The sequence below is a fragment of the Amia ocellicauda genome, unplaced genomic scaffold (assembly GCF_036373705.1).
Source record: "Amia ocellicauda isolate fAmiCal2 unplaced genomic scaffold, fAmiCal2.hap1 HAP1_SCAFFOLD_40, whole genome shotgun sequence".
NCBI classification, from domain to species: domain Eukaryota; kingdom Metazoa; phylum Chordata; class Actinopteri; order Amiiformes; family Amiidae; genus Amia; species Amia ocellicauda.
This window is the reverse complement of record NW_027102973.1, coordinates 151,493-174,757: the sequence shown is the minus strand read 5'-3', so window position 1 is coordinate 174,757 and position 23,265 is coordinate 151,493. Positions and strand designations below refer to the sequence as shown.

General features: G+C 45.1%; 2 non-coding genes and 6 pseudogenes across 2 annotated transcripts; all 8 read left to right on the top strand.

Annotated features, from left to right (window-relative positions):
* Positions 1–20,583: 20,583 nt before the first annotated feature.
* On the top strand, positions 20,584–20,702 carry LOC136734748 (uncharacterized; annotated as a pseudogene).
* A 224-nt stretch (positions 20,703–20,926) lies between these two features.
* Positions 20,927–21,045, top strand: LOC136734599 (5S ribosomal RNA). The gene has a single exon (XR_010810575.1). It is a non-coding gene; the product is annotated as a 5S ribosomal RNA (ribosomal RNA).
* Positions 21,046–21,263: 218 nt separating this feature from the next.
* On the top strand, positions 21,264–21,382 carry LOC136735053 (uncharacterized; annotated as a pseudogene).
* Positions 21,383–21,608: 226 nt separating this feature from the next.
* LOC136734586 (5S ribosomal RNA) lies at positions 21,609–21,727 on the top strand. Its single transcript, XR_010810562.1, has one exon. It is a non-coding gene; the product is annotated as a 5S ribosomal RNA (ribosomal RNA).
* A 209-nt stretch (positions 21,728–21,936) lies between these two features.
* Positions 21,937–22,055, top strand: LOC136734779 (uncharacterized; annotated as a pseudogene).
* A 216-nt stretch (positions 22,056–22,271) lies between these two features.
* LOC136734747 (uncharacterized) lies at positions 22,272–22,390 on the top strand (annotated as a pseudogene).
* A 224-nt stretch (positions 22,391–22,614) lies between these two features.
* Positions 22,615–22,733, top strand: LOC136735062 (uncharacterized; annotated as a pseudogene).
* Positions 22,734–22,951: 218 nt separating this feature from the next.
* LOC136735078 (uncharacterized) lies at positions 22,952–23,070 on the top strand (annotated as a pseudogene).
* The last annotated feature ends 195 nt before the right edge of the window (positions 23,071–23,265 follow it).

Here is a 23,265-nt window from a genome sequence, read left to right as displayed (position 1 = left end):
TCTGTTGTTACATTTTTAAATATAATTCTAAAATGATTGCCAAAACATAGACATTTACCTTATATCACCTTCAAACTATACATATTCATAAACACACAAAGCACATACACATTGATATCTAAAGATAATTCAGATATCCGATCTGTGGCATGTTTTATTGACCCTGCAGTGTCTCAAACAGCCCTTATAACTTATTATTTAAGCTTATGATTATTTAGAATAAAATGTCAAATAATCCCACTCGATTATTTCATTATTTCACTATCTCAGTTTTCTTGATCCATTGTGAAAAAGTTCTGTTATTTCCTCCTCATCTGTAGAGGCTACATTAGCCCACTCCCCGGTCTGATATTCTCGTAGTAACTGTATCCAAATGTTGGGCGGACATTTAGCCTTCACGATGATGTGTACATCGTGCGGGTGAAGGAGGTGAATAACCATCTTTTCATCTAGAATATCCCAAAAAGTTGTGTTACCCTGGTTTGGTTTTAATTTTGGGAGGGACACCCATATCATTTCTTTTTCTCCTGGGGAGAAGGGGACATGGGTTTTAGTCGTATAGACTATTGATTGACCTTCCTCTTTACTCTGTCTAGTTTTGACTTGCATGGGTGCAGCTGGGACCGTTTTCAGAGCGGTCAGATCTGGATACAATGTATTATTATAACCAAAATCAGTGATTGATTTATATTCCGGATTATATGGGGGAGGAGCGCTAGCAAAACCTCCTTTTTCATATTCCCATGCTTTGCGATCTAAATCATCCCAATCGGGCCTGTCGTCCTCGGAGTGATCTGTGTCGCGACGCGCTGCTAACACGGCAGCACATCGCGCACCTACACCTTCACCTTTTCTGACCACTTTTCTTGCCCTTCTAATTTGCCTTGTAGTTCTATTAATTCTATCGTATTTTTCACAACTTCTTCTCTCAATTCACATTACTGTTTATGATGATCTTCCATTTCTGTTATTTTCTTTTCTTGATTCTCACCAACCTGACACAATATCACAATTCCTTTCTCTGTCTTATCTGGTTGTTGTTGCTTCCACCAGTCCCGGTGCTCCTTCGGAGACCAGTCTTTCTCCCAACTTCCTTCCAACATTTTCTTCTCTACATTCTGTTTTTTTATTTCTCAAAAAACCAATAATGCTGGTGTCACTCACTGTGACGATTTATCTGAAATATTACATTATTATATATTATTTTATGTATATATATTATAATAAAAACAAACACTCCAGTAAGGTACGGACACCCGTACATGACACTGGCTAAGGTAAGGGAACCCATAAACAACCATAAGCACCCCCGGACCTAGGACAGACTGTAACTTGCTAACTTGCTAACTTGCTAACTGTTTTGTTTGCTTCACATCGTTTGCTGCTAGTTGCATGCCAAACGAGTTCGTTCTGTCCAAAATATAAGCTTTTTTCTTCTAATAAACTCAATAAAAATACAGTGCACTAGCAACTATTTCCCTTTCAAAAGTTGTAGTCCCGTTTCAGTTAAAACAAAATGTGTTCTTCAAACAAAGAAAATACTTGTGTTTCTTTTCCCTCTTTACCTGCTCTTATCACAAAGCTTCTCAACACAATCTCAGGTGCAGGTGCACTCTGCGCTATCCTTTGCCCGAGCTTTGTCCAGGAAAACTCACTGTAGCCATCTTAGTTCAACACGGGCTCTCCTTACCTGCGAGTCACACGGGTCCAGTTCACTTTGCAAGTGAACAGTCTCTTCTCAGAAACAATAAGGAAACTTGGAAAGAAACACAATCCCAGGTCGGTGTTAAAAAAAAGTTCTTTGTTTTCATATTAAAAGAAAACATTTGTATTTTCTCTGCACACTTCACAGCTCCAATTAGCACACTCAACTAATCCCTGCCCCCCTCAGAACCGTCACTAAAGAAAGGTACTCACAGTCATTTTAAATATGACATCCTGTAGTGTTTCATTTCAAAATATGATCTTATTATCACTTGAACCAAATAAATCCTTTGACCCACTAATACCAAATTACAGTTATGGGGGCCACAGATGTGATTTGAAAATACGATCTTCCATGTCTTTCTGTTGTGTTTTGACCTGGGGATCTGTAATTGTCCAAGTGGCTACTGCACATGTACTTATTTAATATTAAATGTGTTATTTAATTAGGCTTGGTTCTGGTGAGCATGTACAAGACGTCAGCTTTTTAAATAACTGTGTGTATTGGATCATACACATTTTAGAAATACTCTCTCAAACTTCCCGCATTGGTACCTCACCAGGGAGGTAGAAAACAGCAATAGCATTGAAAAAGTGTGATTGTAGTTCTGCTCTTCTGCAATATATTTCTACAATATCTTTAACATCTTCTTTAACATTGTTTTAAAGGCTGGGACCAATATGGTGGAATATCTCCAACACACGGACATTGAGAGACTCGACCCCTTTGTGCTGCTGCTCAGAGACCAACTCTCAGTTGTCTCTGAGTAGGCTATGGATCAACTTCCTTTCCTAATATGAAGGAGACCATGGATACAAAACCTATGAAAAACAGGTGATTATTGTTATTCTTCTCATTATAAACTACTTAATACATCTCTCCCATAAAGTACAACAGGATAGTGGTGACGTCATTCAGGATTGGATTGCCATTGGTCAAAAGCCCTCTGAGAGAAATTGTGTGGCGACACTCCACACTCTTAGAAGAAATTGTTCTGCACAGAACCATAAAGGGTTCCTCGAGTAATCGCTCTGGTGGATCCCTTTATGGTTCTATGTAGAACCCCTTCAAAGGGGTTACATGAAGAACCCCCAAACATAGCGTTCTACACAGAACCATTCGTTTTAAAATGTTATATATAGAACCCATTCAAAAGGGGGACACGTGCTATACCTGAATTTGTTTTCCAAATACAATCTTTAAAAAATGTATGAGTTCATATATACAAACACACATACACAACGTAGAAATCGCACTACTAGTGAAGTAACTTCATTTACATTATATGCCACAACTCCTCAATTTGGAACGCAAAAACAAGACATCTGATGTAAAAGTGTAAACTAATTACGAACAGCACTTTTGATTTTTATCTTCAATTCAGGGGCTACTTATTCGAACAGTAAACTGTATTCTCTCTTCAGAGTGACTGGAATGTTTTTGCCTACATTCAACTTAAATATGAAAGTTTCCAAAAACGGCATAGTTTTCTTTAAGGCTATTCAATGCCAAACACAAAATTCTCTCTGCTTTCAGTGCTTGTCCTTCAGCACAATTACACAGGTTCATGATGTTCTCATTTCAATACATTGTTTTCTTATTTAAACTATTTGACTTTGAGCTTACATTGAGAATAAAATCACTTTTGCAAGTAAAACCTGGCCAAGAAAGGAAGCAGCACTACAATAAAACAATACACAGAATACAAAGCAGTTCCTTCAAAAGTGAAAGTGATAAAGAGTGATGTCTGTCAGTAAATTACATTGAGATACATATTGGTTATTTTGAATTAGGAGTCCAACTTCAATAACTTCTATTAACAAGCCAAAATACAGATCAGAATTACGGGTAATTGAAAATAATATGTAGCGCCTAGGTAAGCTTGGATGTGTTCAGAGAAACACTAAAAACGGACCTTCCTCACACCCGTCTTGTTGAGGTGGACGTGGTCATACAGGTGATGTGGCTGGATGTCTCAGTGGTGTGCCAGGTGGACGTTGGGGAGGAGGGCACATCTTCGGGATACTTCTGCGTTGATGGCCTGGATGATGTGCAGGGGCACGTCTGTGCGGGGCAGCAGTGTGGAGATGGTGATTTTGGCAGTTTGGAATTCCTCTGTGGCTTTCTTTGCCACCTGTCTCAGGGCTGAGGCCACATCGCCCCTGCGGGCACTCAGGTCGTTAGTGCCAGTGTGGATGAGGATGTATTTGACCTGGCACAGCCTCCTCTTGGAGAGCAGCTCCAGGGCTCTCTGTGCTGTCGGGCACCAAAGCTTTTTCACTTTTCGCCCAGGGAAGAGGCGCCTCTCATCCAGGAACTTCCCATTGGAGTCGCTCAGAATGACCACCTCTGTGTTGACCTGCCACTCCGGGTTTTGCGTCGGGAGTGGTGGGGGCAGCGGGTGTGTTTTAGGGGAGTGGCGTTTCAGGGGTTTGTGTATTAGTGGCAGGTCTGGTGATAGTGGGGGTGTCAGGAGTGGTGGGGAGTGTGGGTGGATCAGTGGGTGCGTCAGTGGGTGCGTCAGGGGTTGTAGGTGTTGTGGGGTCAGTGCAGTGCAGTCTCTGTGCTCCTCTCTTAGCTTCTCCAGCTGGCTCTGCAGGCTCCTCAGCTGGCTGTGCTGGGGTGTCCTGGTCAGCTCCTCCCTCGCTCTGTGCAGCTCCGTCCTCAGGGTTTGGCTCTGCTCCTCCTGGTCTCTTACTGCTGCTCTCAGCTTATGGATCTCAGCCTTGTGGTGCATCGTTAGTCCCTGAACTCCGCAAACTTCAGCTCCAGCACTGATAGGCATTCCTTTAGTGTTTTAATGTTGCTGGAGAGTTTTGGGGAGACAGGGGGCAGTCTGTGGGAGATGGGGCACTGTCTGGCTCCGTGTGGCTGGGGGCAGACTGCAGGGTGGCCGGCTCTGGCTCGTGTTTCTCTACCTCAGTCTGCTGCTTTGAGGTGTGGAAGCCGAGAGATAATTGGTCCAGGCTGCTCTCGCTGTCCTGCACCATGATGGTCCCGTTGTGGTATACATTAAAAGTGAGCATCACACTGTCTGTGTCTTTCTCTACCAGCACTGAGATCTGCCTGCCTCTGCTAATGCCCCTCTTGTTGTTATTGGGGTATGTCTGGCACAGGGTTTTGTGAAAGGCGGTGTAGAACAGTAGATTGTTCTTGACCCTGTTTTCTCCTTTACCGGTGTAGTCTAGGATGAGGGTCTCAGGAGATGCTCTCATCACAGCTTGTTTGTAGTCCTTCTTAGCCTGTGCAGAGCGAATGTCTTCAGGGTATCGGATTTCAAAAGGCAGCTCTGCAGTCAGACTGCTGTTCGATAGATTTGTATCAGTCTCAGTGGCAGTTGGGCTCTCTCCTACTGTCACTCTATTCAAATTGGAGCTCTGCATTTTCATTGGCTGAGTCAACTACTGAGAATGCTTATTTATTTTATTAATACATATTTTTTTGTTTAATTATTTGTCTCTATAGGTGAAAGGTCTTACCTCCAATTCTTGTCTTCAGCTTTTCTTTTCTGACTTTTCTTCCTGAACTGTCTCTCTGCTTTCTTCTTTTTGTGTTTCTCTTAAAATTATTATTTTTTGAATACTTTTTCTTCTGAATTTCTATTCCATGTCTTCTGTGTATGTTTATAGTGCTATATATTCATTTGTAAATGACAAATTAAATCCGCTTATGTATAAAAACAAATGTTTTTTAGGAGCTCATATTCCTCTCTCTCTCTCTCTCTCTCTCTCTCTTTCTCTCTCTCCCTCTCAATTCAATTCATTTGTATTGTCAAAGCAATTGGACATACATACATATACATACATACATACATACATACATACATCTACACGGAAAATAAATAATAGAATTATGAATCACAATAAGATGTAATGAAGTACAGAAAATGAAAATGTAAAAAAATGTGATCTTTAATACATACAAATAAAGAAAATAGGTTTACTATTTCCAGATTCCTTTTTTGAAATACAATGACATGCATAACAAACAAGTATTTACATTATATTTACAGCCGGTGCTCGTGTGTCACTGTGTTCCTCAGGCTGTGGTAGGCGCTGACATATTGGGCAGCCAGGGTGGCTGTGTGTCCCTCCCCCAGGAGGACTGGCGTTTTTCTTTTTTCTCAGTTTTGTCACAGGTTGGGTGGGCATCCATTATGTTGTTACAGAATTTGTCCCTTATTTTGGGCTAAAGCTTTCCGTGGAGGGGAACGTGGATCAGTTTGTACCATTTTTGGGAGAATCTGCCTTGTTGGGGCGGAGCTGTGACCAGGTGAACAGCAGATCGGGCATAGGTGGGCATGTGGGCAGAGGAGTTGGAAGGCCGGTCAAGCAAATAAGCTTGCTAAGGTACGCAGCAGCAGCAAGCATCCCCCACATCCAGCCAGCCAGCCAGTCTGGCTGGCGGTGACTGAGTGGTTGTCAGACGGCAAGCAACGGAATGTACGTGCTCTGTGATGTCATAGCAGTCAGCTGAGAGAGGCTCGTGATGTCATCGCTGAGCTGGCTGGCTGGCTGGCTCTGTGTGTGTGTGTGTGTGTGTATGTCTGTGTGTGTGTGTGTGTGTCTGTTTGTCTGTTTTTCAGTCTGTCTGTCTCTCTCTCTCTCTCTCTCTCTCTCTCTCTCTCCCTCTCTATTCAATTCATTTGTATTGTCAAAGCAATTGGACATACATACATTCATACATACATATATATATATATATATATACATACATACATGCATACATGCTAGAAAGTCATTACTATGTTATCTTAAAGGCTAACTAAGCAGAACATATATCATTATAGAACAGAGTCCATAGGTCTACACATGGTTTTAGGGAACAGGCACGTAGGTCATACCGTTTGACATTGTTTCCAAGGTTCTCATCGTAAATAACAAACAGAAATCAAACTAGCTTCTGGCCTGACCTTCTAGCTTGACTCTATCTTTCCGCCTTATATACTTGGTGAATAATTGAGGAAGTAGCACCAAGTGACCACATTAGGCTGCCTGAGGGTTTCTGGGGAGTGTAGTTGTCTAGGGTCGGTTTTCTTCCCTAGAGTGCAGACCTTGCAGCAGACCTGGCCTGACATGTCTGCCATGTATGACCCTGCCCCTTGGTTTGTCCCACATCCTCCCCCCCAGCTGCGACCCCATAGGTCGAGCGACAGCCGCAAAAAAGCATGCACCCGGGACAGCCCATCAACATTCCCCATGGCCTTCCCTGGCCTGTGCTGCAGGGTGAAATGAAAATGTTGGAGACTCAAAAACCACCTCATCACACGGGCATTCCTGTCTTTCGAACGATGCATCCAAGTGAGGGGGGCATGGTCAGTGATCAGGGTGAAGTGCCTGCCCAACAAATAGTATCGAAGACTGTCCAAAGCCCACTTCACTGCCAAACATTCTTCTTCAACTACCAAATAATTTATTTCATTGGATTCCAACTTTCTGCTAAGGAACAACACCGGGTGTTCGTGATCACCCATTCTTTGGGACAAAACCACTCCGATCCCCACCTCAGAGGCGTCCGTCTGGACTATAAATTCTTTCTGAAAGTCAGGTACCATTAAAACGGGGTTGCGGCAGAGCGCCTCCTGTAGGCTCCGGAAAGCCCGGTTTGCTGTATCACCCCATCTAACCATATTGGGTTCTGTAGCCTTAGTCATATCAGTCAGAGGGGCCGCTAAGGTAGCATAGTTGGGAATAAACCTCCGGTAATACCCAGTTAACCCTAAAAATGCCCTAACCTGCTTTTTATTGACAGGCCTAGGCCAAGAGTTTATGGCTTCAACCTTGGATATTTGGGGTTTCACCATACCCCTCCCTACTGTATAGCCCAAGTATTTGGCCTCTTCCAACCCCAAATTGCATTTGGTTGGATTAGCCATCAGGCCTGCTGCATGTATTGAATCCAATACCGCTTGGAGCTGAGACAAATGTGATTCCCAATCTGGACTGTGAATGACCACATCATCTAAATATGCTGCCGCATACGTCCTGTGTGGTCTAAGTATGTGGTCCATCAACCTTTGAAAGGTGGCAGGAGCACCATGCAGGCCAAAGGGCATCACTGTGTAGTGAAACAGACCATCTGGGGTTGCAAAGGCTGTTTTTTCTTTGGCACCCGGGGTCAAGGGAATCTGCCAGTAGCCCTTGGCTAAGTCAATAGTTGAAATATAGCGAGCATTCCCAATATTCTCTAACAATTCATCTACTCGGGGCATTGGGTATGCATCAAACTTTGAAATTTCATTAACCTTTCTAAAATCATTACAGAATCTCCAGGAGCCATCAGGTTTGGAAACCATGACTATAGGGCTGGACCACTCACTGTGGGATTCTTCAATAACCCCTGCCTCCAGCATTTCCTTAACCTCATTTCTAATAGTGTTCCTGCGAGCTTCTGGTACCCTGTAAGGCCTCATATTTACCTTCTTTCCTGGGAGAGACACAATGTTGTGAGAGACTAAATGGGTACGCCCCGGTATGCCTGAGAAAACTTCCCTATTACGTATTATCAAGTCGTTCACCTCCTTCAACTGGTCAGGTGACAAGGCAGCTGCAATATTCACCTTCGGTGTCCCTAGTGGCTGAGGGGGGTAAGTCAACATCAACACTTCCCTGTCCTTCCAGGCTTTTATTAAGTTGACATGATATATTTGTTCTGGGGGTCGGCGGCCGGGTTGCTGAACCTTATAGTTCACTTCCCGTATTCGCTCTATAATCTCATAAGGTCCCATCCACGTAGCCAGAAATTTACATTCTACAGTGGGAACCAACACCAACACCCTATCACCAGGCTGGAACACCCTCAGTGTAGCCTGACGATTATAGGCGAATTGTTGGTGTTCCTGTGCCTGCCTTAGGTGCTCTCTCACAATGGGAGTGACTGTGGCTATTCTCTCTTGCATAGCATTGATGTGCTCGACTACACTCCGGAAAGGAGTGGACTCGTGTTCCCACGTTTCACGGGCTATGTCTAATATCCCCCTGGGGTGCCTCCCATATAACAGTTCAAAAGGCGAAAAGCCCAGGGAAGCCTGTGGGACTTCCCTAATGGCAGACATCAAGTAGGGCAGCATGAATTCCCAATTTTTCCCATCCTTATCGATTACCTTTCTTAGCATGGACTTCAGGGTCCTATTAAATCTCTCAACCAACCCATCTGTTTGTGGGTGGTAGACTGATGTTCTCAACTGCTTAACCTGCAACAATTTACACAGATCGGTCATAACCTTAGACATAAAGGGTGTGCCCTGATCTGTTAATATCTCCCTCGGTATCCCCACCCTACTACACATCAACATTAGCTCTTTTGCAATACCTTTTGAAGCCATGGTCCGCAGTGGAATGGCTTCTGGGTACCTGGTGGCATAATCCAAAATAACCAGTATATACTGATGCCCTCTGGCTGATTTCGGGAGAGGTCCCACCACATCCATAGCTATCCTAGCAAAGGGGGTCTCTATGATGGGCAAAGGGACCAGTGGGCTTCTGAAGGCTGGTTTAGGAGCATGTAGTTGACATTCAGGACATGAGCTACAATGTTCTGTCACGTCTGCATGTACGCCTGGCCAGTAAAACCTCAGGAGTCTATCCTTGGTTTTGTCCATCCCCAGATGTCCCCCCAGGATATGCCCATGTGCCAGATTGAGAACTGTTCGTCTGAATGGGGTGGGAACTAGCAATTGCTCCACAATGTCCACCCCTATCTTATTTACACGGTACAATAGGTCATTTTTTACCATAAAATAAGGATAAGCTGTTGGCGGGTCTGCAGTAGTCATAGGGGTCCCATTTACTACCTTCACATTTTCTTTAGCATAGTGTAGAGTGAGATCTCGCACCTGTGCGCTGCCAAAATCAGTGGGGAGTCCCTCTAACACTGACACTTCTACATTGTCAGCTTCAGGGGTCTCTATGAATGGATTCTCACCCACCCTGCTAGTGCTGGGTTCCTCACCCTCCATAGGGTCATCTACGTCACTACATTCCACCCCTATGTTTTCAGTTTAATTTTCCCCAACCAAAACCTTCACTGTCGACTCAACTGGAACCAGGTCTACTTTTAGCTCTAGTTGTGGGATCGAGGCAACTTCTGGCTTACAGTTTTCAGTGTGCATTTCCAATTTACTATGTTTTCTATCTAGTTTTCCAAAATTAGGAAAATATCGTCCCAGTATCACATCATATGGCATGTTGGGTACCACACCGACTTCGTAATCTAGTTTCCCGGCCTCTGTCTGTATGTTTACAAGGGCTGTGGGATAGGGGCGTGTGTCACCATGTGTGCATGTGATACTGAGCTCCTGATGTCTATCCAGCTTGTTGGTCGCTACTAATTTTTCTGTGACCAGTGTAACCATACTGCCAGAGTCGAGTAGAGCAGCCACTTCTTTCTCATCGACTATCACTGTACACATGTGTTTTGGATTAGGTACTCCGCCTATGAAAACATCCATCCCAACAGGGCAGGCATAAAATACCGGTTTCTCTTTCCCCATATCACACACATTACATTGCATTGGTTCCTCTCTACCTGGGCAGTGGGCCGCAATATGTCCTACTTTGTCACAATTGTAGCAGACAATTGGTTGTGATGGTGACCCCCTATAACCCTTAGTCTCGGCTTTAGGCCCCACCTTTGCCCCCCCCAGTCTTGCTCTTTTCTTCCAACCCAGCGCGTCATGTTTCCCAGAGAACTTTGGAACCATCTTACCCGGTCCGCTGGTTCGTCATGGCCTGGGGAACGAGTTTTTAACCTCCGGTACATGCTCTGCTGCTCCGGCTGTATAGAACCGCTCTACAATGGCCACCAAGGTGTCAGCGGACAGCACCTCATTCTGGCCAACCCAGCGTCGAACGTCCTTGGGCAAACAGCGTTGGTAGTTGTCAAGGACTATGGCCTCCACCACCTCGGCTGATGAATGGACCTCTGGCTGTAGCCATTTCCTGGCCAGATGGATCAGATCAAACATCTGCGTTCAGATTGGTTGTCCTGGTTGGTAGGCCCACTGCTGAAACCGATGTGCCCTCACTGCGGTGGTCACGCCCAATCGGGTCATTATCTCCGCTTTCAATTTATCATAGTCCTGGGCGTCCTTCAGCTCCAGATCAAAGTACGCTTTCTGTGCATCCCCTGCCAGATAAGGTGCCACAAGCCCTGCCCAGGAATCTTTTGGCCATCCCTCTCTCCGCTGTCCTCTCAAAGGTCATAAGGAAGGCCTCAACATCGTCCTGTTTTGTCATTTTCTGCAGAAAGTGATTGGTGCGGGGAGTGGAATGGGTTGCAGCCCCCTGTGGCCCAATCCTGGTTGCAAGTGCTTCATCACTCTCTTTCAGCTCTTTAGTCACCTTTTCCTGCTCTTCTCTAAACATTTTATTTGTATCATGCTGGACCTGCAGTGCTTCCTGATGCATCCGCATAGCATCCTGGTGAGCCACCTGCTGCACCCTGGTCGCTTCCTGTTGGGCTATTACAGCCTGTAGTTTTTTTTTTTTGGATAAAAAAATTCACTCAGCCAGTCTGGGTTTCATGAGGTGCTGCCCGCATTCTACACCAAATGTGACAAAACGCCTTGGCTGTACACATGTGCGGGTCTTCTCTGTGATCTTTTTAGGAGTAAAAACCAGTCATGACCCAGGGAGGAGGTTGCAAATACAGGGCTGTGCCTGTATGTTTACTTCAAACAAAACAAATCTGAAAACAAAACCTAACTCACACTGGAGTTGTAACTAATCTTACATAATCATTCTATTTTAAACAAAGTCTGGAATAAATAAGTCTTGGCTTTCTCCTTATGAGCTACCTCTGTTTTCCAGATAACTCACCCTATTGTCTCTCACTTCTCTCTCTCTCAGGCCCGCCTTATATACCTGGTGAATAATTGAGGAAGTAACACCAAGTGACCACATTAGGTGCTAGAATGGCTGCCTGAGGGTTTCTGGGGAGTGTAGTTGCCTAGGGTCGGTATTCTACCCTAGAGTACACACCTTGCAGCAGACCTGGCCTGACATATCTGCCATGTATGACCCTGCCCCTTGGTTTGTCACAATACATACATACATACATATACACGGAAAATAAATAATAGAATTATGAATCACAATAAGATGTAATGAAGTACAGAAAAAGAAAATGTAATAAAATGTGATCTTTAATACATACAAATAAAGAAAATAGGTATACCATTTCCAGATTCCTTTTTTGAAATACAATGACATGCATTACAAACGAGTATTTACATTATATTTACAGCCGGTGCTCGTGTGTCACTGTGTCCCTCAGGCTGTGGTTGGCGCTGACATATTGGGCAGAATGTGTCCCTTATTTTGGGCTAAAGCTTTCTGTGGAGGGGAACGTGGATCAGTTTGTACCATTTTTGGGAGGATCTGCCTTGTTGGGGCGGAGCTGTGATCCAGGTGAACAGCAGATCGGGCATAGGTGGGCATGTGGGCAGAGGAGTAGGAAGGCCGGTCAAGCAAATAAGCTTGCTAAGGTACACAGCAGCAGCAAGCAGCCCCCCCATCCAGCCAGCCAGCCAGTCTGGCTGGCAGTGACTGAGTGGTTGACAGACGGCAAGCAACGGAATGTTCATGCTCTGTGATGTCATAGCAGTCAGCTGAGAGAGGCTTGTGATGTCATCGCTGAGCTGGCTGGCTGGCTGTGTGTGTGTCTGTGTGTGTGTGTGTGTGTGTGTGTGTGTGTGTGTCTGTTTGTGTTTGTCAGTCTGTCTGTCTCTCTCTCTCTCTCTCTCTCTCTCTCTCCCTCTCAATTCAATTCATTGTCAAAGCAATTGGACATACATACATACATACATACATGCTAGAAAATCATTACTATGTTATCTTAAAGGCTAACTAAGCAGAACATATTTCATTATAGAACAGAGTTCATAGATCTACACATGGTTTTAAGGAACAGGCACGTAGGTCATACCGTTTGACATTGTCTCCAAGGTTCTCATCGTAAATAACAAACAGAAATCAAACTACCTTATGGCCTCCTGACCTTCTAGCTTGACCTTATCTTTCTTAAGTATACAAGAGAGAAAAACAGGTTTGAGAAAATCATTTCTAACTTTCCTTCCATACAATAATACATACATACATACATACGGAAAATAAATAATAGAATTATGAATCTCAATATAATGTAATGAAGTACAGAAAAAGAAAATGTAATAAAATGTGATCTTTAATACATTCAAATAAAGAAAATAGGTTTACTATTTCCAGATTCCTTTTTGAAATACAATGACATGCATTACAAACGAGGCTTAGGTGGGCATTTGGGCATAGGAGTAGGAAGGCCGGTCAGGCAAATTAGCTTGCTAAGATACGCAGCAGCAGCAAGCAGCCCCCCCATCCAGCCAGCCAGCCAGTCTGGCTGGCAGTGACTGAGTGGTTGACAGACGGCAAGCAATGGAATGTACGTGCTCTGTGATGTCATAGCAGTCAGCTGAGAGAGGCTCGTGATGTCATGGCTGAGCTGGCTGGCTGTCTGGCTGGCTGGCTCTGTGTGTGTGTGTGTGTGTGTGTGTGTGTGTGTGTGTGTGTGTGTGTGTGTGTGTGTGTGCGTGTGTCTGTCTGTCTGTCAATTCATTTCAATTCAATTCAAAGGTGCTTTATTGGCATGATCTATCACAATATTGCCAAAGCAGATACAAATGTTCTATCAATCAAGACAAAACATTGCAATACAAGATTCAGTGGAACAAATATAGTACACATTGAAATAAAATTAAGTAGGATATAAACCATATTTGTTGTTTGTATCAAAATTTGTGTCATGACATCAGAAAAATCACTGTTTTTATTTTGTTTTGCAAATGGAGTGCCACAGGCTGGTGTCTACACACTGTCTCGCAGGCTGTGGCAGGTGGATACATATTGCGCTGCTAAGAAGGCAGTGCGCTCCTCCTCTCCCAGCAGGACGGGGAGTTTGCAGCAATCGGGGATCATGCTGAACTCAGGGATATGCATTTTTAATATTTTAAAGTATGTCTCCCTGATTTTTGTGTATTTAGGGCAGGACAGCAGGAAATGCGCCTGTGTTTCGACCTCCCCTAGGTCACACTGGCTGCACAGCCGCTCTTCTCTGGCAACCCAGAATTTTCTGTAGCGGCCTTTTTCAATGGCGAGGCTGTGGTCACTGAGCCTGTATTTAGTTAGATTTTGTCTCTCTTTTATATTTTGGATTTTTAAGTATTCAGCCAATGTAATGTTTCTATTCAGGGCCCGGTAGCATTCCAATTTGTTTTGTAATTCTAATTCGTGTCTCTAATCTTTTGTGTATTTGCTTTTCAGGTACATGTCAATTTTCCCAATTGTTGTTGTTTTGGTCATTGTGTGTTCGGGCTCTGTGAGCCTCAGAGCCGTGGGGGCGTTTCTGTGTACGTGTAAGATGTTTTTATTAAATTCTAGGTGGAATATTTCCATGGGGCTTTTGTCCCAATTGTTGTTATTGAGGTTCATGAGGGGACCCCACACTTCGCTCCCATATAGCAGGATTGGTTGGATGATGGAGTTTAATATTTTAATCCAAATAGTTATTGGTATTGTTGTTTTCCCAAATTGTGTCTTTATGGCATAAAATGCCCGGCGTGCCTTGTCTTTTAATGCGTTTATAGCCAGGCTGAAGCTCCCTGACGCACTGATGGTCAGGCCAAGGTAGTTGTATCTGGTGCAGTGCTCTAATCCAGTGCTGCCCAGAGTGAAGCGGTACCTGTTTCCCTGAGATGGGGCTTTTTTCTGGAAAACCATAACTCTGGTCTTGTCCAGATTGACTGCCAGGGCCCATTTCTGACAGTACTGCTCTAGCAGCGCCAGGTTCTGCTGAAGCCCCTGCTCTGTGGGCGACAGCAGCACCAGGTCGTCTGCATAGAGCAGGAACTTGATCTCTGTGTCATGGAGAGTTAGGCTGCGGGCGTCAGACTGCTCCAACACTGTGGCCAACTCGATGATGTAGATGTTGAACAGTGTTGGACTCAGACTGCAGCCCTGTCTCACTCCCCGCCCCTGAGTGAAGAACTCTGTTCTTGAGTTGCCAATTTGAACTCCGCATTTGTTTTCAGAATACATTGATTTAATGATGTCATAAACTTTACCCCCTACACCACTCTGTAGAAGTTTATAAAATAATCCCTTGTGCCAGATTGAGTCAAATGCCTTTCTAAAGTCTACAAAACAGGCAAATATTTTTCCTTTATTGTTTTGGGTATATTTATTTATGAGGGTGTGTAGAGTGTAAATATGATCGGTTGTGCGGTGTTTTGGTAGGAAGCCAATCTGACTCTTATTCAGGACACTGTGCTTGGTAAGGAAGGCCAGTATCTGGGCGTTGATGATACTGCAGAACACCTTCCCCAGGTTACTGCTCACACAGCTGCCCCAGTAGTTATTGGGGTCTAATTTGTCTCCACTTTTAAAAATCGGGGTGATCAATCCTTGATTCCCGACCTCAGGGAAACACCCGGCTCTCAGCACCAGGTTAAAGAGTTTGAGCAGAGCCTCCTGCAGCTGCGGGCTGCTGTGCTTCAGCATCTCAGGGCTGATGCTGTCGGGGCCGCTGGCTTTCCTGGGTTTGAGGATTTTGAGTTGATGTTTTAGTTCCTATATTGTAAATGGGTTATCTAAGGGATTTTGGTTATTCTTAATGATTTCTTCCAATTTATTTAGGTTTTTTAATATTTTAACCTGTTCTGGCTTTGGATTGTTTTCAACATTTTGGTAAAGTTTTTCAAAGTGTGTTTTCCAGATTTCTCCATTTTGAATTGGTATTTCATTTTTTGTTTTTGGGGTATTTATTCTGCCCATATAGTGGTCTTTTTTCTTACTGAGGAGTTGCTTGTAGTGCCGCAGGGCCTGGCAGTAGCTGAGGCGAGCCTCCTGGTTGTCGGGCTCTCTGTGTTTAGTGTTGGAGAGATGTCTCAGGTGTTTCCTAGAAGTTTCACACTCCTGGTCACACCACTGTTCTTTTTTTCTTTTAGACGATTTCATATTTTGGTTTTTAATTGTTTTAATGTTTGATTTTAAAGCCAGTCTCTCAAATATTTCATTCAGTGTTTTGGTGGCTGAGTTTATTCCGTTTTGGTTTATTTGATAGTGTGAGGATTGATATCTGTCTAACATGTTTTCAATCTCATCACTATTCAGGGCTCTTGTGTAGTTCTCTGTGCTGGGCTCTGACCATCTCTAACTGGGTGGCAGGGAGACCAGTTTTGTGGGAAGTTTGGCTCTGACTTGTGGCTGCGCTGATCTTTTTAGGTAAAGTGTTATTTGGCTGTGGTCTGATAGTGGAGATTGTTGTCTGACTATAAACGCATTGTTGGCTTGTGGGTCCAGGTCAGTTATGGCGTAGTCCACCACACTGCTGCCCAGAGCCGAGCAGTATGTGAATCTCCCCAGAGAGTACCCCCTGGTCCTGCCATTGATGATATATAGACCCAGGCTTTTACATAGGCGCACTACCTGCTTCCTGCTCTTGTTTACCACGCTGTCGTGGCTGTGTCAGTGTGGAGGTGTGTGTGTGGCACAGCGGGGAGTCTCCGAACAGGTGTGTGTTCCCCTCTGTATTGATGTAGTCCATCTCTCTGCCAGTCCTGGCATTGAGATCGCCACACAGCAGTACAGAGCCCAGGGTCTGGAAGTGGCAGATTTCGTTTTGAAGCTCATGAAAGCCTTCCTCATTATAGTAGGGGGAGTCTGCGGGTGGCATATAAATTGCACATAGGTATATATCTGTGTTATTTTGTAGGGTGTCTTTTCTGATTTTCATCCACAGGTGTGTGTCTCCTCTCTGTACTGGGCATAGGGCTGCTCGGAGCTCCTCCCTGTACCACACGATAATCCCCCACGAGGCCCTGCCACACCTGACTTTGGGTTTTATATAGGAGGGCACAATCAGCTCCCTATATCCATTGTATCCATCCAGTGTATAGACATATCTGCACAGCACCAAGTCTCTACAAGAATGAAAACATCTGAACTATTTACAGTGTTGATCAGTTCAGGGCCTGTGCTCTTCATTCCAAAAGTTGAGGAGCGTAAACCCTGCATATTCCAACTGCTTATTTTAAAGGACATGTTAATATATTTTATTATACTTGTCTCTTCTACATAAGAAAGTTTAATTTGTGGTCTACAACTGATATTATATTACTATTAATAATTATATATGGATATACATAATAATCACTCAAAGATTTTATGTTTGCATCAAAATATCAGAATAATTAAATCACATTTTTTCTTACTCTCCATCTCCACAACCATATATATGTGTGTTGAGGCTCAGTTAACTCAGCAGTGTGGAACAGATGACACTGAGGAGTTGCCTTATCTGGGCCAGCTGGGCAGCATCGGGCCTCCAGGCTCTGGAAGCCGCTGCTGCGTGGCTGTGTGGCTGTGCTGGTCCCCGGCTGTCCGCTCTGCTGTGCTGGACGGGCCCTCTGGGGATGGGGGGGTGGGGAATGGGGCCGCGGGGTCTCAGGGGCTGGGGCTGGGGTGGAGCCGGTGGCTGGGGATGTGGCCGGGGGCTGGGGGGTTTGCTCCTGGTCTCGAGGTGGGGGTGTGTGGGGTTTCGGCCCAGGGTTGTGTCCTTGAGGACCTTTGAGATGATCCTCACACCCGTCTTGTTGAGGTGGACGTGGTCATACAGGTGATGTGGCTGGATGTCTCAGTGGTGTGCCAGGTGGACGTTGGGGAGGAGGGCACATCTTCGGGACACTTCTGCGTTGATGGCCTGGATGATGTGCAGGGGCACGTCTGTGCGGGGCAGCAGTGTGGAGATGGAAATTTTGGCAGTTGGGAATTCCTCTGTGGCTTTCGTTGCTACCTGTCTCAGGGCTGAGGCCACATCGCCCCTGCGGGCACTCAGGTCGTTAGTGCCGGTGTGGATGAGGATGTGTTTGACTTGGCAAAGCCTCCTCTTGGAGAGCAGCTCCAGGGCTCTCTGTGCTGTGGAGCACCAAAGCTTTTTCACTTTTCGCCCAGGGAAGAGGCGCCTCTCAACCAGGAACTTCCCATTGGATTCGCTCAGAATGACCACCTCTGCATTGACCTGCCACTCCGGGTTTGCGTCGGGAGTGGTGGGGGCAGCGGGTGTGTTTTGGGGGAGTGGCGTTTCAGGGGGTTGTGTATTAGTGGCAGGTCTGGTGATAGTGGGTGTGTCAGGAGTGGTGGGGAGTGTGGGTGGATCAGTGGGTGCGTCAGGGGTTGGAGGTGTTGTGGGGTCAGTGCAGTGCAGTCTCTGTGCTCCAGTGATGTGTAGCTCCTCTCTTAGCTCCTCCAGCTGGCTCTGCAGGCTCCTCAGCTAGCTGTGCTGGGGTGTCCAGGTCAGCTCCTCCCTCGCTCTGCGCAGCTCCGTCCTCAGGGTTTGGCTCTGCTCCTCCAGGTCTCTCACTGCTGCTCTCAGCTCATGGATCTCAGCCTTGTGCTGCATCTTTAGTCTGTGCATCTCATCCCGGAGCTGATCACACAAGGAGGTCTGGGCCAGGGTGCTCAAGGTCTGCTCCCTGAACTCCGCAAACTCCAGCTCCAGCACTGATAGGCATTCCTTTAGTGTTTTAATGTTGCTGGAGAGTTTTGGGGAGACAGGGGGGCAGTCTGTGGGAGATGGGGCACTGTCTGGCTCCGTGTGGCTGGGGGCAGACTGCAGGGTGGCCGGCTCTGGCTCTTGTTTCTCTACCTCAGTCTGCTGCTTTGAGGTGTGGAAGCCGAGAGCCAATTGGTCCAGGCTGCTCTCGCTGCCCTGCACCATGATGGTCCCGTTGTGGTATACATTAAAAGTGAGCATCACACTGTCTGTGTCTTTCTCTACCAGCACTGAGATCTGCCTGCCTCTGCTAATGCCCCTCTTGTTGTTATTGGGGTATGTCTGGCACAGGGTTTTGTGAAAGGCGGTGTAGAACAGTAGATTGTTCTTGACCCTGTTTTCTCCTTTACCGGTGTAGTCTAGGATGAGGGTCTCAGGAGATGCTCTCATCACAGCTTGTTTGTAGTCCTTCTTAGCCTGTGCAGAGCGAATGTCTTCAGGGTATCGGATTTCAAAAGGCAGCTCTGCAGTCAGACTGCTGTTCGATAGATTTCTATCAGTCTCAGTGGCAGTTGGGCTCTCTCCTACTGTCACTCTATTCAAATCGGAGCTCTGCATTTTCATTGGCTGAGTCAACTACTGAGAATGCTTATTTATTTTATTAATACATATTTTTTTGTTTAATTATTTGTCTCTTACCTCCAATTCTTGTCTTCAGCTTTTCTTTTCTGACTTTTCTTCCTGAACTGTCTCTCTGCTTTCTTCTTTTTGTGTTTCTCTTAAAATTATTATTTTTTGAATACTTTTTCTTCTGAATTTCTATTCCATGTCTTCTGTGTATGTTTATAGTGCTATATATTCATTTGTAAATCACAAATTAAATCCGCTTATGTATAAAAACAAATGTTTTTTAGGAGCTCATATTCCTCTCTCTCTCTCTCTCTCTCTCTCTCTCTCTCTCTCAATTCATTTCATTTGTATTGTCAAAGCAATTGGACATACATACACATACATACATATACACTCACCTAAAGGATTATTAGGAACACCTGTTCAATTTCTCATTAATGCAATTATCTAATCAACCAATCACATGGCAGTTGCTTCAATGCATTTAGGGGTGTGGTCCTGGTCAAGACAATCTCCTGAACTCCAAACTGAATGTCTGAATGGGAATGAAAGGTGATTTAAGCAATTTTGAGCGTGGCATGGTTGTTGGTGCCAGACGGGCCGGTCTGAGTATTTCACAATCTGCTCAGTTACTGGGATTTTCACGCACAACCATTTCTAGGGTTTACAAAGAATGGTGTAAAAAGGGAAAAACATCCAGTATGCGGCAGTCCTGTGGGCGAAAATGCCTTGTTGATGCAAGAGGTCAGAGGAGAATGGGCCGACTGATTCAAGCTGATAGAAGAGCAACTTTGACTGAAATAACCACTAGTTACAAACGAGGTATGCAGCAAAGCATTTGTGAAGCCACAACACGTACAACCTTGAGGCGGATGGGCTACAACAGCAGAAGACCCCACCGGGTACCACTCATCTCCACTACAAATAGGAAAAAGAGGTGAGACATTCAGATGGTAGAGTCAGAATTTGGCGTAAACAGAATGAGAACATGGATCCATCATGTCTTGTTACCACTGTGCAGGCTGGTGGTGGTGGTGTAATGGTGTGGGGGATGTCTTCTTGGCACACTTTAGGCCCCTTAGTACCAATTGGGCATCGTTTAAATGCTACGGCCTACCTGAGCATTGTTTCTGACCATGTCCATCCCTTTTTGACCACCATGTACCCATCCTCTGATGGCTACTTCCAGCAGGATAATGCACCATGTCACAAAGGTCGAATCATTTCAAATTGGTTTCTTGAACATGACAATGAGTTCACTGTACTAAACTGGCCCCCACAGTCACCAGATCTCAACCCAATGGAGCATCTTTGGGATGTGGTGGAACGGGAGCTTCGTGCCCTGGATGTGCATCCCACAAATCTCCATCAACTGCAAGATGCTATCCTATCAATATGGGCCAACATTTCTAAAGAATGCTTTCAGCACCTTGTTGAAGCAATGCCACGTAGAATTAAAGCAGTTCTGAAGGCGAAAGGGGGTCAAACACAGTATTAGTATGGTGTTCCTAATAATCCTTTAGGTGAGTTCATCGTAGCTCTTAATACTCTCTTTCTGTCTGGAGGAGATATAATTGAAGTATTGTACACGTACCCGGCTACTTTCAACACCCATTGCTGCACTGATATTTTTCCCTCCATTTTTCTTTATCCATTTTTTTTTTGCTGGAAGTTCCGTCAATACCCGTCAGCCTTTAAGAGACATCATGCAGCCAGGCCTCTTGGCTTGCGGCCACACCGTCCTGAACGCGCCCAATCTCATCAGATCTCGGAAGCTAAACGGGGCAGGTCCTGGTCAGTACTTGGATGGGTGACCTCCTGGAAATACCAGGTGCTGCTAGCTTTTTCGTCTCCTGGGTAACTTTATCGTAGCTCTTAATACTCTCTTTCAGTCTGCAGGAGATATAATTGAAGAATTGTACACGTACCCGGCTACTGTCAACACCCTTTGCTGCACTGATATTTTTCCATCCATTTTTCTTTTTTCTTTTTTTGTTTTTTTTTTTTGCTGGAAGTTCCGTCAATACCCGCCAACCTTTAAGAGACATCATGCAGCCAGGCCTTTCGGCTTGTGGCCACACCGTCCTGAACGCGCCCGATCTCGTCAGATCTCGGAAGCTAAACGGGGCAGGGCCTGGTCAGTACTTGGATGGGAGACCTCCTAGAAATACCAGGTGCTGCAAGCTTTTTACGTCTCCTGGGTAACTTCATCGTAGCTCTTAATACTCTCTTTCTGTCTCCAGGAGATATAATTGAAGAATTGTACACGTACCCGGCTACTTTCAACACCCTTTCCTGCACTGATATTTTTACCTCCATTTTTCTATTTTTTTTTTTTTTTTTTGCTGGAAATTCCGTCAATACCCGCCAGCCTTTAAGAGACATCATGCAGCCAGGCATCTCGGCTTGCGGCCACACCATCCTGAACGCGCCCGATCTCGTCAGATCTCGGAAGCTAAACGGGGCAGGACCTGGTCAGTACATGAAAGTGATACCTCCTGGAAATACCTAGTGCTGCAAGCTTTTTTTGTCTCCTGGGTAACTTTATCGTAGCTCTTAATACTCTCTCTCTGTCTGGAGGAGATATAATTGAAGTATTGTACACGTATCCAGCTACTGTCAACACCCTTTGCTGCACTGATATTTTTCCATCCATTTTTCTTTTTTCTTTTTTTCTTTTTTTTTTTTTGCTGGAAGTTCCGTCAATACCCGCCAACCTTTAAGAGACATCATGCAGCCAGGCCTTTCGGCTTGTGGCCACACCGTCCTGAATGCGCCCGATCTCGTCAGATCTCGGAAGCTAAACGGGGCAGGGCCTGGTCAGTACTTGGATGGGAGACCTCCTAGAAATACCAGGTGCTGCAAGCTTTTTACGTCTCCTGGGTAACTTCATCGTAGCTCTTAATACTCTCTTTCTGTCTCCAGGAGATATAATTGAAGAATTGTACACGTACCCGGCTACTTTCAACACCCTTTGCTGCACTGGTATATTTCCCTCTATTTTTCTTTTTTTTTTTGCTGGCAGTTCCGTCAATACCCGCCAGCCTTTAAGAGACATCATGCAGCCAGGCATCTCGGCTTGCGGCCACACCATCCTGAACGCGCCCGATCTTCTCAGATCTCGGAAGCTAAATGGGGCAGGGCCTGGTCAGTACTTGGATGGGAGACCTCCTAGAAATACCAGGTGCTGCAAGCTTTTTACGTCTCCTGGGTAACTTCATCGTAGCTCTTAATACTCTCTTTCTGTCTCCAGGAGATATAATTGAAGAATTGTACACGTACCCGGCTACTTTCAACACCCTTTGCTGCACTGGTATATTTCCCTCCATTTTTCTTTATCCATTTTTTTTTTGCTGGCAGTTCCATCAATACCCGTCAGCCTTTAAGAGACATCATGCAGCCAGGCCTCTTGGCTTGCGGCCACACCGTCCTGAACGCGCCCAATCTCATCAGATCTCGGAAGCTAAACGGGGCAGGTCCTGGTCAGTACTTGGATGGGTGACCTCCTGGAAATACCAGGTGCTGCTAGCTTTTTCGTCTCCTGGGTAACTTTATCGTAGCTCTTAATACTCTCTTTCAGTCTGCAGGAGATATAATTGAAGTATTGTACACGTACCCGGCTACTGTCAACACCCTTTGCTGCACTGATATTTTTCCATCCATTTTTCTTTTTTCTTTTTTTGTTTTTTTTTTTTGCTGGAAGTTCCGTCAATACCCGCCAACCTTTAAGAGACATCATGCAGCCAGGCCTTTCGGCTTGTGGCCACACCGTCCTGAACGCGCCCGATCTCGTCAGATCTCGGAAGCTAAACGGGGCAATTCCTGGTCAGTACTTGGATGGGAGACCTCCTAGAAATACCGTGTGCTGCAAGCTTTTTACGTCTCCTGGGTAACTTCATCGTAGCTCTTAATACTCTCTTTCTGTCTCCAGGAGATATAATTGAAGAATTGTACACGTACCCGGCTACTTTCAACACCCTTTCCTGCACTGATATTTTTACCTCCATTTTTCTATTTTTTTTTTTTTTTTTTGCTGGAAATTCCGTCAATACCCGCCAGCCTTTAAGAGACATCATGCAGCCAGGCATCTCGGCTTGCGGCCACACCATCCTGAACGCGCCCGATCTCGTCAGATCTCGGAAGCTAAACGGAGCAGGACCTGGTCAGTACATGAAAGTGATACCTCCTGGAAATACCTAGTGCTGCAAGCTTTTACGTCTCCTGGGTAACTTTATCGTAGCTCTTAAAACTCTCTCTCTGTCTGGAGGAGATATAATTGAAGTATTGTACACGTATCCAGCTACTGTCAACACCCTTTGCTGCACTGATATTTTTCCATCCATTTTTCTTTTTTCTTTTTTTCTTTTTTTTTTTTGCTGGAAGTTCCGTCAATACCCGCCAACCTT